At 37.1% G+C, this 13,543-nt stretch overlaps 1 protein-coding gene across 2 annotated transcripts in view; it reads right to left on the bottom strand.

Moving 5' to 3' along the window:
• Positions 1-2,861, bottom strand: part of sfl (N-deacetylase and N-sulfotransferase sfl) — a 148,760-nt gene extending 145,899 nt beyond the window's left edge. Inside the window, exon 1 of one of the 2 annotated variants that reach the window (XM_089598724.1) lies at positions 2,777-2,861. The gene's annotated coding sequence lies outside the window, so the exon portion shown is untranslated. Of the gene's footprint in view, positions 1-2,113; positions 2,347-2,776 lie in introns of those variants that run through there. The other variant, XM_014364510.2, reaches the window with a different exon arrangement.
• Positions 2,862-13,543: the final 10,682 nt, after the last annotated feature.

Below are 13,543 nucleotides of genomic sequence, written 5' to 3'. Positions count from 1 at the left end.
AGCATAGCTTATTGTACTGATTAAAATTTTTGTCGGCTCTTAATGTAATGCTTATGAGATGCGAAGCAAAATCGTTACGTTGCGACGCAAATCGGCGGGATGAATAGGCGCGAAACGCGTAAAAAAAGAATCCTCCATTACCAGAATAATATCATACGTGACCGCGGACGTTCCCAAATAAATCCACATGAAATTGTCGTCGCTGCGACCACACAACAGCAACAACGAAGCGCTTCCCAAAAGCTCGAATTTAGGCCAATGAGGCGCGAGCGCGTGCGCGCGAGATAGCCGGCTGCAGATACGAATGAATGAATGAATGAAAACAGGATGGGAGAGCGAGAGAGAGATTTGTGTACGCGTGTGCACAAACAGCGATAGCGGAAAACCGCGCCGCGACCACTTATACGTATGGATACGTGCACGTAGACGCGGTCGGGGAGCGAAAATTTATGAAAATGATAGCCGTGCCCCGTTGCGACTGCTGTTTACAATGGCTTTTCCGCGAGCATAAACTCGCGAATTCAATTAGATTTTAGGAGGGAAGGTCTCTGTTGTGCTCGCGAGTCTCATTGTATGAAATCTCGGCAAGAGAAACGCTTGGATTAACGTTTGTAATGCTGGGCTTGTGATTCGCAAAGATAAGAGGGCTAATTGTTCGTTTGGGGTGCTGTGCGAGAGTAGCGACGCTATTGTTCTCTGGTACTGTTTGCTGCGTGAGTATTGCACTCACGGGTACTTGCTGTTTCGAGAAATTTCTCGCGGTACTGAAAAAACCCTCGTTGCGCTGGTACTTGTAGTAAGTGACGACGCGATCGAGTTCATCGCGAGGTCTTTTAGAAGCTGATAAAGTCACTCTGACAAGTTTTTACTTTTTTATACACCGATGACACTGTCGATGACCCAATGATTGTACCAACTTATTGACTGAATAAGAAACCATACTCTTTTACACCGTTTGTCTACGTTGTACTAATGCATACTCGCAAAAGTCGCGAGTTGTGTGGAAAACGTGCCTGCGATTCGATGCTACTTTATTAGTAAGAACCTACGGTAGGGTGTTTAAGTTTGATAAGGTACTATTTGAGCTGGGTCGTCTACACCTATGCATTGTTTGCACAGTTTATCGACGCTGGGAGCTTTTTTTCGTGCCCTCGTGCTCGTCCAAAATAGTAAACGCATGTTGATCCATGGGACGTAAGTTTTTGTGGGTTCAATATTATTAGTAATATTAATTTGCAAATATTCTTTTAAACGCGATGGTTCGATTTTACTAAATAAATTTAAAAAATAGTAATAATGGAAATTAATGTTTTTAAATTGAATTTGTAACGAAACGCGGTTCCAGAATTTTATTTATATAAATTCTCCACACTTGACAGCTCCACGATGGTAACGGTTACATTTGAATGTCCATGCATAAAAAAAATACCATCTCGACCAAAAAAGCTTTTTTGCGCCGAAAAAGCAATAGAAAAGTGGGAGGGGAAAAAAAAGTACTTTGAATTTTCAGCCCTTTCGTACTTGCGTTTGCGAAATTTCCATAGACACGCAACCAAACGGGTAAAAAATTGTCAAAGCTACTGAATACTACTAGTGGCAAAAAATTCCAACACCCAGCTTGAAAAATTTTTGTTAGAGAACATTTTCATTTAAGAAATCGATAACAACTTTCTGTTGCTGGTGCGAACTTTTTTTGAATAAAAATCATCGGATGGTAATAAAAAATGCAGAGTGAAATTTTTTTTACCGATGCGTACGATAATATACTTATATAAAAAAAAGTCAGAAGTCCACAATATATAGTTTGTTATAAGAATAGCATATTTTATATTAAAGCAATTAACATATATTTAGGCTCTTCTTCGAGAAAATTTCATCATACTTACACACCTCATTCGTTCAGCAAAAATAAAGCGTGTCGAACTCGCGAAAATTCAAAATGTAACGCTCTCCGATTCGAATGCAGTACATATATATAGTGTAGGCGGCTATACATTGCCATTCGAACTCCAACGGCATTCAGATTCGGAGCACCCCCGAGTACGGTCTTCGCCAGCACCCCATGGAGACGTCGACTCGCGAATAGAAAAAAGCAAGTAGGAAGTAAACTCACCATTGCGAGCGACATCATCGGTTACGAGTAGGCCAGTGATTAGAAGCAGAGACGACACGACCTCCGCTGTATACAAGTAAGTCAAAACGGAGAAAAATCTCCGAATCTCCTTCGGCGGCAGTTGCCTCTCTTTGCTTACTTTTTTCTTTCGGTACAAGTAAGCGATGGGCATAGGAAGTGGGTACAACTCCGATTTACATTTGGTTTTACCGCGAGTGTTAATATCCTTGTGCTCCGAATTTCCGAAAGGCAAAAATTCGGTCAGTGTATAGCGAGTAGGTGTTCTACATATAATCTGTACTTTTTCGTGAGAAGCGAGCGAACAGAGTAAGGATATATACTATTCGCGTCATCCAAGGGCAGCATTAATTATATATTGTTCATTTAACCTATTAACGTATATTTTTGCTCTTTGAGAAAATTTCATTATACTTACACACCTCATTCGTTAAGCAAAAATAAAGTGTGTCGAACTCGCGAAAATTCAAAATGTAACGCTCTCCGATTCGAATGCAGTACATATATATAGTGTAGGCGGCTATACATTGCCATTCGAACTCTAACCTCATTCAGACGTGAAACACCCTCTGGTACGGTCCTCGCCAGCACCCCATGGAGACGTCGACTCGCGAATAGAAAAAAGCAAGTAGGAAGTAAACTCACCATTGCGAGCGACATCGGTTACGAGTAGGCCAGTGATTAGAAGCAGAGACGACACGACCTCCGCTGTATACAAGTAAGTCCAAACTAAGAAAAATCTCCGAATCTTCTTCGGCGGCAGTTGCCTCTCTTTGCTTACTTTTTTCTTTCGTTACGAGTAAGCGATACGACTAAATGTGTACAACTTTTATTTCATTTGGTTTTCCGCGAGTGTCTATATCTTTGTGCTTTGATAATCTGTACTTTTTGTGTGAGGAGCGAGCGAACGCGGTAAGGATGTATACTTTTCGTGTCATCTAAGGGTAGCATTGATTATAATAACACCATATTGTACATTCAACCTATTAACGTATATTTTTGCTCTTCTTTGAGAAAATTTCATCATACTTACACACCTCATTCGTTCAGCAAAAATAAAGCGTGTCGAACTCGCGAAAATTCAAAATGTAACGCTCTCCGATTCGAATGCAGTACATATATATAGTGTAGGCGGCTATACATTGCCATTCGAACTCCAACGGCATTCAGATTCGGAGCACCCCCGAGTACGGTCTTCGCCAGCACCCCATATAGACATCGACTCGCAAATAGAAAAAAGCAAGTAGGAAGTAAACTCACCATTGCGAGCGACATCGGTTACGAGTAGGCCAGTGATTAGAAGCAGAGACGATACGACCTCCGCTGTATACAAGTAAGTCAAAACGGAGAAAAATCTCCGAATCTCCTTCGGCGGCAGTTGCCTCTCTTTGCTTACTTTTTTCTTTCGGTACAAGTAAGCGATGGGCATAGGAAGTGGGTACAACTCCGATTTACATTTGGTTTTACCGCGAGTGATAATATCCTTGTGCTCCGAATTTCCGAAAGGCAAAAATTCGGTCAGTGTATAGCGAGTAGGTGTTCTACATATAATCTGTACTTTTTCGTGAGAAGCGAGCGAACAGAGTAAGGATATATACTATTTGCGTAATCCAAGGGCAGGTAGCTTTAAAAGCCAAGACGGTTCGTGCAGTGGTGTTTACTCCTTTGATTTCCATCCCCTTGAGCTTGCCGTGATTCTACACAGGCAATAATACATCTGTGTTTTGTTTGTATGTGTAGGTGCTGCGCGCGACTTTCAACACAAGGGTTAGCTGCATACGAGATTTCAGAGTTGGCCGAGTAAACGCAACAATTACTTATCACAATGGGCAAACGAACATAAAGCTCTGCGTGACAGAATAGCCTCTGGGGATGCACAGCAGAGTGTGTCCTGACGAACGAGAAAATCGTCGGTGCGACGAACACACCTAACCTCCAAATTGACTCGTCAAGAGAGCCACCCCAGAGCTCTACGACATCGTCATCATCTCGGGCTCCTCCGCGCCAAAGTATGATCAACGTTATTTCACTATAATCTTACTGGAGCTTCATTAACATTTAACTCTGTTTTGCACATTAGGTCCAGCTTTTCGGAGTCAGATTACGAATCTTCTGTCTCTGTCGTCATTTCTATACACACGCAGCTTCTCGCTTTCGGAGTCAAAACAACACACGTCGCTGTTACATATGTCGTGTGTATACATCAAAGTAATCGCGCACCCTGAACATCTGATCAGCCACTGAAACGCAGTACGCGACGACGGAGTCGTCCCCGGAGGACCGCGGCGATATTTACGGCTATGAGGTAGTCGATACGTCATGGAGCGTGGCTCGACGGCGAATGCTGGCCGTGAGCATGACGACGGAGGAGCCCGGCTGCATGCTGGCTGCGCGACCGGCATCGAACTGCTGCTACCACTACTGCCTGCTAGAGTCGAGCGGTGCGCACAGACATTCACGTTTGCACACACGCGCCGACACTTCCTCTTCCCCTCAGCGACTAGAACGAGGATGAGTGAGATAGTCGCTGGATACGTGGGGCAACTAGTTAGAAAGAGACAAGAAAATGGGCGGAAGGTTGTGTTGTATCAGGCAATGTAGGAGAAAAGACTGCTGCTGATAGTGGGGATGGAAGCTGTAATGCTGGCTGTCCACTGTAGGAAGTTAAAATGATGTACTGGTGTGGACTCCTCTGGGATTTTAATGGCACTGCTATCATCGCCGTTTTTCAAATGTGCATGGTAGGGTATAACATATTGTTTATAAAATTTTTATAATTATTTTTGTATGAATTATGATCATTTCAATAGATGGACTTCAATATATCTTTAATGTGATTATTTTTATTATTTTCAGTGTTTTATCATTCAGTTTGCATTGTAACTGGGATGGAATTAACAAATATTTATCAGATCCTAAGGCACACAAGACTATTGAACAAAAAAAGAAGCAATATTTAACATGATATAAAGTGAATATGATAGGAATGGTTTTTACGATGGAATTTGGCAGGACTTCTGATGTGCAAGGTAAAACTATGCGATGTTTTAGAAATTTAATACACTATTACTTTATTTGCAAAACTTTTGTTTGATTATTTGATAATGGTTTAGATTATGATAGCAGATCAGAGCCATTGAACATAATAAAAAGATAATTTTATGGCGATTATATGGAGAATGCAGCATCAGAACTTTATATGTGAAAAGTAAGAAGTTACACATTGTTTAAGAATTTTTTATAAAACTTAGTATCTTTGAAAAATGTTTTATTGATTATCTGATACTTATTGAGTCTTATTATAATAATTTATATCATTTGCAGTGTTTGTGATTCAATATACAAATTAAGATGAATTAAATTGATATTTACGAAGAAAAAGGCTTTATATAATTATTGATCAAAGGTCTTAAAGCAACATTAAAAATAATACAAATAATGGTTTGAAATAATAATTAAAATGGAAACGAAAATGTTGATTTCAATGGAATTGTCATGGAACTTTTTAATGCAAGGTAAATTTTTGCATAATTTTTGAATTTCGAACAGAAATTTGTTTTGATTAGCTGATGCTGATTCAGTTTATGTTTGCAGATTAAATATATAAAATATAAATAATATTAATGGAAATTATGATGATGAAAGTGTGACTGCGGGACTTGTGATGTGTTATAGGTAAGATTGTTAAGATTGTTAAAATTTTCATAGAAACTTGTATTTGCAAAAAATTTAATAGTTTTTTGATACTCATTTAGCCTTATTATAATTATTTGTATTACTTGCAGTGTTTTATGATTGAGCCAGTAATTGAAATTGAATCAAAGTGATATTTATGAGAATTCAAAATGATTATTGAACAAAATGTGTTATAGAAATATTGAAAATGATATAAAATGATAATGGAAATGTAAATTACAATTACAATGACGATGAAAACGCAATAGGACTTCTGATTACAAGGTAAATTTATACATTATCTTTAAAATTTGTATAAAAATTTAAAACATTTACAATGCGTGGATTTGATTAGTTGATGTTGATTTAGCTTGTGATTGCGTAGTATATTCTAAGATTGTAGCTCAGCATTATGATTTTCTACTTAGGGAGCAGTATGATTTACACCCGATCCCTACATGATGTTACATCAATAATTTAATCTTAATATTGATCATGTAATTTTTTTCCACATTTGCATAATTGAATTTATAAATAGGTAGTCTCTATTAACGTAGCCCAGTTTTAATAGGACTATTGAATTTTACAGTTGCCTTGTTAGTAAATAAATGCATAGTTAGGTGTACAAATAGCTCACACAGTTCATAATTTCCGTAAAAGCACGGTAAAAACATTGAGAGAACGAGACTTGTATATTTTCAAAAAAGTTTCGAGAGTCTCCAGATTATGAGTGATTTTTAAAGTACTATTGTAATATTTTATTATATTTTCATTACATCGTCTCATATTCAACGCACCACTCATATTTTTTTTGTACATTGCTTCGTAAACTAACGTAGTGTAAAACCAGCATTATACAGTCAGTTATAGTATATAGAAGCAACGAACGGGAGGATGAGGAGAGAAAAAGAGGGGGACACACATTCCCACACACACGTACGCGCGTACAGACTACAGAGTGAACAGTGAACTGAGAAAGAGACGTGTGTGTATACAGCCAACGTGATGTAATGCAGAAGAGAAAATGAGAATGTGCGTCTGAGGCTGTGAGAGGTGGAGGAAAGTATACATGTATGTATGTTCGGTGCAGGGGATGAGGCCGTGTGATGGAGAAGGGCGTAGGTGAAGCGAGAGGAGCTATTCCCCTTCGCTCCGCCTATATAGGTATCACTTTTTTCTCTGTACACACACCCACGCGCAGAGCAGATTGAAAAAAAAGTGTACACCAGCTCGTTCACCTATTTTATAATACCAGCATCACATGCGCTCGTGTTGGGTCCAGAGCCTGAGTAAACATATATGTGTATGCTTACCTGTAACCACAGCGTGTATCTGTTTATTTTCCTGAGTAATACGTACAAATTGTGTGAATATGAGTATTATATTTTTCAAAGTCAATTGCCTTACGCGTCTTGTTATCTCGAAAGGTACATTCTTCGTTGGTTATCGGCCAGCCCGACGAACCCGCTGCGTATATATTTGAAGTGAGATTTCTCAAATCACGTTATTTGTTCTTTTTTTTTTTTTTTTTTTTTTTTTAACGTTTCAATTTTATCGGTTTTCAAAATAAATTTAGAGATCTAATGAGTTAGCGCTGCAAAGACCAAGTGTACAAAGGTACTTGTTAAAAAAAGAATTTTGTACGTTAAAAAAATATTTCTTGTTCCGTTTATTCAATTGTATTTGAAAATTTAAACGTTGATGTGGTGTAGAACAGATTTTTCAAATTTTTCAGACATTCGCTTTTAATTTTTCTGGATCTTTGTCTACCTCTACATCATTTTTCTCTTTTTTTTCATAATCCATCAAACGTCGCGACGTTACTACGCTCGTCGCCCTTTTATCTTTGCCCACACGTCTCTATCAAAACAGCATATTGCGTTCCAAGAAAAAAAACACTATGACGACGATTGTGTGAATGTGTGGATTAGTTTTTTGCTATTGTGTAAACAATGATAAAGGCGTGAATACACCATTAGAAGTTCGTCTTGATGTCGAAAGTTTTAAGATATTTAGGCTTGGTGGTTTAGATAGCAGCAAATTTTTCAGTTCGTAGATCAAATATATTTTTTTACAAAGATAAGATTTTTGTTGTTGCATCAGATCGAGATGATAAGTAGGTGGATTTTGTGATACTTATTAAGATATGAATGTTAACTAACACTTTTCAGTATGAGTTGATGGATCAATAGATTTCGAAGTGACAGAAATACCAATTTAAGCAGTTTCAAGCTTAAAAAAAAAAATTTATTTATCACTTCAACACCGTCAAAATTTATTTATTTTTTTTATTTATTTATTTTTTTTTTTTTACAAATGAGGTATTCACTCAACCAACTACAACTTAACTTATAAATTAATTTGAAATTATATAACGAGAAATAATACGTTACGTTGTAGTTAAGATACAATTATTTTTGAATAATCAATGCAAGTAATTAATTAATCTGTTTGTAAAACCATGACACGAAATGGTTCTCTCCTGTCAAAATTGATCAAACAAAATAATCGTACAATCCAAATCAATCTTACACGATATTCAATTTCGAAATGACGAAATTCGATTATTAAAACAGAACTAATAGTTTGCTCAAGCCATCGGATAGTGAAATTACTCGAATTTTCAAACAACAATTATTGGTCCAACAGCTCGTTGCAGAAGTAATTGATCATGCAGATATAGAATAATTTATCATAGTTATGAACGGATATTCTCCATATGCTTAAATTTACTAATAATGAAGTATTAGCGTACGTACGAACAAGTCATACATAATCTCTATTTTAATCATCCTATGAACATATACAAATTTACTTATCTGCTTTCATTATATGTTTGAAATTTATTTATTATTAGATTAAATTCATACATAAATTTATATCTGAGAGTTTCACAATTTCGAATGAATAAAAATGTCCTAGGAAAAAACAGTAATTTATTTGAATTTAATATTCAGGTTTTAGATATGCAATATTACAAACGTGATATGAAAATAAAAACAAGGGTTGTACCGACCACAGAAACAGGTGTGATTTAGCTGTTACTTTTTACATATCCAGATAACGATACTACAGAATACAACTCTCTATCAGAGATCATTTTGAATTTTGTTTGAATAACGCCAAAGTATTATTTCATAGGTTCACTTGCTTGGACTACGTACTTTCTTAAACCTTTTAATCATTTTTTTTTTAGTTTTTGATCAAAAGATCCAATAAATAGAGTAGCATTACCCGTTAAATGTTAGGTTCCGGCCCTGCAAACACAAGACCAGAACCATATTTGCAGCCACTAACTGATCAATCCATGCCTTCCCCTCTAAGCCCGTTCTTCCTTTCCTATCTTCTCAATTAGGTACCCTTGTCTACATACCTTTGCACTTTCACTCTCCTCAGCTCTTCACACGAATTTCCCTTCATACAGATAGAGCATAATGTATAACAAAGTGATGTACATCCTCTTTTCTCGTTTTGAGCCTCTTACCACCCAGTCTCGGTGATTCTCTAGTCCACCGACCTGCTTGAACGATTTGGCAGAGTCAGCTCCTTGTTCTCGCTCCGTCTACCGTTTGACGATTTTTTTATTTTATTCTTTTCTCGACTCTTTTCTTGGTGTCGAGCTATGTAAACTGCCTGGTACGTTTTATTTGATTATTCACTTTCTACCTTCCTTTGTGAGAGTCTTTTTTTCACTTGCTTCAGTCACATTCCTCGTTCTTTCATCAAATAAATCTAATTTATTTAATTTTATTAACATTTTTCACGATCAAAAACCTTTGAAAAATGTATAAAGTGTTTGCAAACGTCGCACTTAACCCTAATCACGTACAAAGAAAAAGAGAGCCACTGTTGGCAAGTAGGTACGCGCGCGCATCAAAAAAATGACGATACAAAAACCAAAACATAAAAAGCTCGTCAACGTACACAGGAAAAAGAATGAGAGGTAGGAGAGATCCAAGACTCCACCCCCCGTGAGATATCAGCATAATGTCTTTTTTAATAAAAACTCCACCTACAATGGATGCGAGCGCATTCTTTTTTTCCCCCCTCTTATCCTCTTTGTCGTCACGTTGAATATTTGCGCAAATCTTCGCGCGCACTCCTATAACCCATTACCCAGAACTACCTATATATGTATGCAGTACTCTTTTTCTTTTCTTCCTATATATACTGGCATTGAGAGCGATCAGCGGCGCAGAAAAATACGCGAGCGAAAGATAGAGCGCGCACGTGCGCTGCGATCCCTATAGGTACAAAGATAGTTCTCCTGTATGTATGTGGGCACGTAGAAAGTGAAAGAAAGTGAGCATATAGTGGGAAGGGGGATAGAAATTCGAGGCTTTGTTGGTCTTGGAATATAATACTGTGCAGCTGTACGTTTCAGGAATACAGACATACAAAGAAAAGAAAAGCTCGGCAATCACCGGGGCTATCGGGAGCACTTGATGCGCGTTTTTGTTCTGTCAGTTTTTGCACTGTATAGCAGGCGTTAATTTCCGTAATGGCTCTTTTATTTATGTTAATGTGTATACATACTTATATGGTTTTTTTTTTATATAAGAAGCAGTTGCCATTTTTGTGGTGTCTTGTTGTTGTTAAGAGCTTTCGAAACTTTTTCGATTCCATACAACAAATACATGTAATGTAAAAGAGTTGAAGTTCTCTCACCAATTTAAAACAAATACATTTATTATATTTAGGTAACAATACTTCAAACTTTGTACTATAGTTTTTGAAACTTTTTTCTCAAAACAACTTCTAGATCCATTTTTTTTTTTTTTTGTGATTGAACTTACGTAGTGGAAATAGTTTTAGTAGTATTTGTCAAGTTCTATGTGAACTAAATTACATTTGCTAACACGATGCCCTTCTTATGATTGTAGTTGGTAATGAGAATCGTTACTAAATAGATTATAGTTACACTCATAGCATATTATGCATTTTTTACTTATAAATGATAATGCACACCTACAGCAGAAGGTCCTGTAATAGGAATAATGTTTATATCATAGTATTTGGTAGTTCTTCACACTGCAAGTTATTCACAGTTAGTTGAACGACAGTTTTTCCAAACTAGTGATAAGTTATCCATTATTCAATAAGAAAAATATTTTACAAATCCAATTTATATTTTTTCAATGCAATTTTTTGACATTTAGGTACAAATGAAGTAATATCCGTACCCAAGATTTATCTATAAGTGCGCTAATATCGAAGCATTCTCCATGACCATATAATATTACATAATAATAGAGCAGTAAAGGTTCAATTTATCAATTGCAACCGGATGAGACACGCTAAGTTGAGGGAAATTCGGTGAAACGTCGACGGTATCATGTTTGCGTATATCGTTTGGTACATTAATTTTATGAAAGTACAAATTGCTCAAAAACATCTTACGAGAGTAATATTTATCATGTGCTCCATATTTTCGTCCTCAGCAACCAAGGACATTACGAGCTTTTGATGGTCCCGAGGCCTTTGAATCCGCAGATGAGAAATGGACGGGTGGAAAGAAAGTTAATGGTCGCGACGACGACGCTTGAGGACGGACGCGCAGACCTACATTACGTGCACGCGGTTGACTATTAAAAGCCGTGGATACTTTGATAACAGTAATTTTCCGGGAGAAAGAGCCGAACCTGATGGCGATAAAAGTAAATATTTTGCAAGTCGTGCTTAAACTTGCTTGTAATGATTATCGCTTACATAGATCGTTGTTGGTCGATTAATTGTCATTTTTGTAAATAAAAAAAAATTAAATTTCTTTCATAAAATTATTCAAAGTTGGTATCACGATATCATATCTCTGCAATAAAAATCTGTGATCTAGTAGAGAGATGACAATAACAGCCCTGAGAAAACTTTCAGCGTAGCAATTCGCCTACTTTTACTTTTATTCTATTGTTACATTCGTATACACAGCCGATGCAAGGCAAACATTTTTTTACGCTTATGAGAATGACAAGGCTTGTTTAGGAAACTAGTAATTTTCTCTCTCTTTCCCTTTTGCCTTCAGAGAAATGATAATGATAACGCTGATAGGCTGTGGGTCTTATCGTTAAATGTTTTAACAGCCTCGTGTGTGGCGCGTGGTAAGAGATTTTAAACCGGGACGAAGGAGGGAAAGTGTTTGTTTGCCTTGAGGGTGTCGTTCACGTTAAAGCGCTACGTGTTTTAAAATGCGAAATTAAAGTTTCATTGGAGCAAGGGGTGCAGTGTTATAGGTGCGATCATACGATTATTACGGGGGATGTGCCGTAATTAAAAGTTATAAATATTTCTTAATCGCGCGAATAAAAGCACTGAACTCAAAGTTAAAATAATTTAACGTTAACAATCTTGCAGTTAGCGAAAATGTGAAACAATTTTTTATTATTCATCACAAAGCTCGATCTTATCTCCTTACTGCTCTTTTTAGAACTTTTTACCTACGATTTGACACAAAAATCTTATGATGGACATTTCTCAAGTTTTTGCAGTTTGTAAATAGCGATTCTATATAATTATACGAAAAATTCTAACAGAAAACATGATGGAAAGTACTTTTACATTCAAATCCTTTAATTGAAGTAGCATCTTTTTTATAAATATTTACCTATACAAGTAACATAAAATAAAGATTGAGAGATTTGTTTTAATTAACTTTTTTTTAAATTAAAAATTGACGGTACACTAACATTTTAAAACGTGTACACCAATTTTGTGCCACAAGAGATGCTGCAAATTTTTCACGATACAACGCAAATACGAGTATGATAGATGTTGTAGCAAATATTTAAATAAACCAATTGCAGGGACTAAAAGTTGAAAAAATAGCAGTAAAGAGTAGAAATTTCTACATCCCAAAGTATCGGTAATGCTTCTTTGCGCATATTTCCAATATACGTACAACTGAACTCATCTTCATCACAGATCAAACGCTTCACGCAGGTCCTCTGTGCTCAAAGCAATGATCAATCACATTCTCTCTCGTTATCCATCAACGGAACGTAATTATTATCCCAAATCAAGCTGGCTTCGGTAATCTGCAATATTAATCTTATTTTAAATTACCATTCCCCCTTCCCCTTCACCTTTGACTGTGAATCACACCCAGGCCCACAATCACCAATAAACACATCAAAGAGCGCAGCCGTGCAAAAATTTCGGACAAGCGCTCAAACGCGCCCGCTCTAATCCAATGTTGCGCATTATCGCGTCTGCGGTCAATGTATCTGTGTCTAGTTCCTCTCCATGCCTCTTCTATTGGTCACTGCATGGTATTGCATTGCACTCAGAGAAAGAGATAAATTCTCTCTCTTGCACAGTCCACTGGTCGGTTTAGTATGGAAAAGTACGCCGTTGATTATCGGCCTGGAAAATAGGCTGTTTGACCCGCGTGTAATGCACGTATACATACACGTCGCGTTCTCGCTCAGCTAGTTATCGTGCACTCTGTACATCCATTGTAGAACGGTTGTTTTTTCAAGTTTATCCGATTAAGTAACAATTTCGAGTCTTGATTCATCGATGCGTCGCTTTTTAAATTTATTTTCCATAAACTATTTCCTCTGTGCACCCGGTATGGCTACAACTTTTGCCCCGGGAAAATCATAGTCAGCTCGAATCTCCTGCTGATGCTGTATCACGTACACAAAGCGAAACTGCACCAACAACAACAACAACAACAACAACAACAAGCGAGCAAAGCAAACAGAGGCAGCATCAGAGCTAGTTTGTCTTATCCGATAACTT

This window comes from Copidosoma floridanum, unplaced genomic scaffold (genome assembly GCF_036245765.1).
Source record: "Copidosoma floridanum isolate Cflo_tuat_1 unplaced genomic scaffold, Cflo_Japanese_pri ptg000001l, whole genome shotgun sequence".
Lineage (NCBI taxonomy): Eukaryota > Metazoa > Arthropoda > Insecta > Hymenoptera > Encyrtidae > Copidosoma > Copidosoma floridanum.
Note: the sequence above shows the minus strand (reverse complement) of the source record. Positions and strands in the feature narration are given on the sequence as shown.